General features: G+C 46.1%; 2 non-coding genes across 2 annotated transcripts; both read right to left on the bottom strand.

Moving 5' to 3' along the window:
- Nucleotides 1-85, bottom strand: TRNAY-GUA. Its single transcript is given in 2 exon segments — nt 1-36; nt 49-85. It is a non-coding gene; the product is annotated as a tRNA-Tyr (tRNA).
- Nucleotides 86-276: 191 nt separating this feature from the next.
- Nucleotides 277-348, bottom strand: TRNAE-UUC. The gene has a single exon. It is a non-coding gene; the product is annotated as a tRNA-Glu (tRNA).
- Between the last annotated feature and the right edge of the window lie 2,820 nt (nt 349-3,168).

The raw sequence follows: 3,168 nt of genomic DNA, 5'->3' as shown, positions 1-3,168 counted from the left end.
TCCTTCGAGCCAGAATCGAACCAGCGACCTAAGGATGTCTGCACTCCTCTACGGTCCTCCGCTCTACCAGCTGAGCTATCGAAGGCTTGCATGCTGCAGCTAACCTGTTGTTCACACCACTGGTATGTCCTATGTGTCCATAGAACATGTATGTAGTATCCGTGAACCTGCAAAACGGACTGATAGGAGGTATTACAATGGTGATAAAACTGCGAGACGTCACCAATATCCGGATATAATAGACGGTTTAGAGGGAAAGAAACAAAATAACTCAACTTCCCATACCGGGAGTCGAACCCGGGCCGCCTGGGTGAAAACCAGGAATCCTAACCGCTAGACCATATGGGAGTTATAGAATATAATGTACTCTTCAGATTCCATCATCACGAGGACTCACGCTGCCCCTACCATACACTTAAAGAGGTTCTCCAGGAATTAAAACTAAACTGGTACATGGATTGCAGGATAAAACTTACCAGGAAAAATTAAAGGACCTTAACATGTATAGCTTGGAAGAAAGACGAGACAGAGGGGATATGATAGAAACTGCTAAATACATAAAGGGAATCAACAAGGTAAAAGAGGTGAGAATATCTAAAAGAAGAAAAACTGCTACAAGAGGACATAGTTTTAAATTAGAGGGGCAAAGGTTTAAAAGTAATATCAGGAAGTATTACTTTACTGAGAGAGTAGTGGATGCATGGAATAGCCTTCCTGCAGAAGTGGTAGCTGCAAATACAGTGGAGGAGTTTAAGCATGCATGGGATAAGCATAAGGCCATCCTTCATATAAGATAGGGCCAGGGACTATTCATAGGATTCAGTATATTGGGCAGACTAGATGGGCCAAATGGTTCTTATCTGCCGACACATTCTATGTTTCTACCTCAGTGTTGTGGAGTAACTTGTACTGCTGTGTGATTAGGACAGGTTTTGTGTGTACTGGTAGGATGGCGGCCATTTTATTTCTCCTAATGATTGCTCCCTAGACAAAACAAGCCATTCTAAGTAATGAAAGGTATTTGACAATATATTTATTATAAAATAATATTTAAAGGGGTATTCCCATCAAAGACAATGGGGGCATATTGCTAGGATATTCCCCCATTGTCTGATAGATGTGGGTCCCACGCCTTTAACGAGAATGGAGCGGGGAGAGCTGTAGCTGGAGGACCCCAGATTTCCCAGGGTCCGTCCACCAACAAACACTGCTCCCATAGAAGTGAATGGGAGCGCACTGCGCACATGCGGCCCCTGCTCCCATTCATTTCTATGTTGCAGACGGAAATAGCCAAACCAGCAGTCAGTCTAGCGATATGCCCCCATTGTCTGTCTGTGATGGAAATACTCCTTTAAATATTTTTATGTTTTTCTGGAGAACCCCTTTAACCACTTAAGGACCACAGGTGTCACGGCTGGCGGTGGGGGAAAGCCCCAGCCGTGCGGTGCCAGGAGATGGTAGGGTTACCCCTTGGCCGGGACCACAGAGTTAGGGAGCAGGTCACCTCCTATTGCGTCCCTAACGCTGACCCTGTCTCCTATCTGTATGAGCCGACTTTGGTGGTAGGAGGACTCATACGCCGGAACCTTAAAGTCCCTACGAGCCCTCAAGTCGGCCCTGTACTAGGGGACAGAGTGAGACGACCTGCTCCTCCTAGGCACGGGGGAGCAGGAGTCTCAATGGCCAAGCAACACAGGGGAATACAATAACAGACTTATGGCAGTGACAGGCAAATGGGACCAACACATCACTCACCTGCCACAGACAACAAACCCTGGATCCCATGTGCAGGTGCTGCAGTTCAGACACCAACGAACACAGCACACACCAGACATCCCACAGGAACCCAGGACCACAAGCTGCACTAACAAGAAAACCCCACACACCTAGATAACAACGTGAAACATAAAAATTCCCAACAGAGATTTATGACCAAAAGGATGGTCCCCACCAGGTAGATGGAGGAGCCAGGAGGCTGCTCCAGCCAGCATGGCTGAGAGCAACCTACTGAACCCAGCCAGGGACTGAGGCTTTATAGGCCAAGTGGCCACACCCAACGGTCAGACACACCCAGTGACTCACAGACACACTGGGAAGGGAATTAACCCTTCCAACACCACAGAAGGGAAGGGAAGACAGCAACTTAAAGGAACAGTGTCCACACACAACAAACACACTGTGCCCACCAATAAAAGGCACACCTAAAGGAGAGGTTGCCAGGTGCTACCGCATGCCTACCGCAGCAAGCTGCCTAACACCACTCAAGCAGCACTGCTGCCACATATCCAATGTTGCCAGCGGCAACCACAACTAGACCGCAGGCAACTGCATGCGGCCACAAGAAGTCACGACCATGACCAAGGGTCGTGACAACAGGTTTAACCACTTAAGGACCACATATAGTGTTTATATATTTTATATGTTTAAAAATTATGTTTTAGACAGTCTTATTTTTTTGTCACATTTACTATCAAAATTGTGCCTATTTTGGAGGCTTTTGTGCCTCTTTCCACTATTTTAAAGTATTAGTCTAATTTAGAAGTTTTCAGCCTTTTTTTAGGGCAAGGACATGAAAGCCGAAAGGACCAAGTTTAGATCCCAAGAGGGACTTTCAGAAAAAAAAAGAAGGACGTTACCTGCTTGTATCCTGCTTGTACCTTTTAGGAATCTACCAACTAGGGGTAATCTCAGTCACTTTGATATCCAGAAAGGCACTAAGAGCCGAAACCTGAACCTTCAAAGGTACTGGTTCTAAGCCCCTTATCAAATCCTGATTGCAAGAACTCTAAAATCAGGCCTACATCCAAACTACATCTGAGGATCCCTAACGGTCACCTGCAAATAACAAAAAGGTATTCCAGGTCCGCAGATAGATCTTTGAAGTAATCTGCTTGTACTATGTAGTAGGGTAGAATATAACAGCCTCAGAAAACTCTTTCTTTTTTAACATGACCATTCAACTTCCAGGCCGCTAAATGTAGCTGCTGCACTGTTGGGATGAAGGGAGGACCATGATGGAGGAGGTCTGGAACCTGAGGCAGAATCCAGGATTCCCCTGTCTAGAGCTTTTGATGTATGGGAAACCCAGACCTCTTCGGCCAAAACGGGGCAATCACTATGACCTGTGCCTCTTCTTCTCGTATCTTCATCAGAGTCCATGAGATTATA

The sequence above is a fragment of the Bufo gargarizans genome, unplaced genomic scaffold (genome assembly GCF_014858855.1).
Source record: "Bufo gargarizans isolate SCDJY-AF-19 unplaced genomic scaffold, ASM1485885v1 original_scaffold_1163_pilon, whole genome shotgun sequence".
NCBI classification, from domain to species: Eukaryota; Metazoa; Chordata; class Amphibia; order Anura; family Bufonidae; genus Bufo; species Bufo gargarizans.
This window is presented reverse-complemented; position numbering and strand designations above follow the sequence as displayed.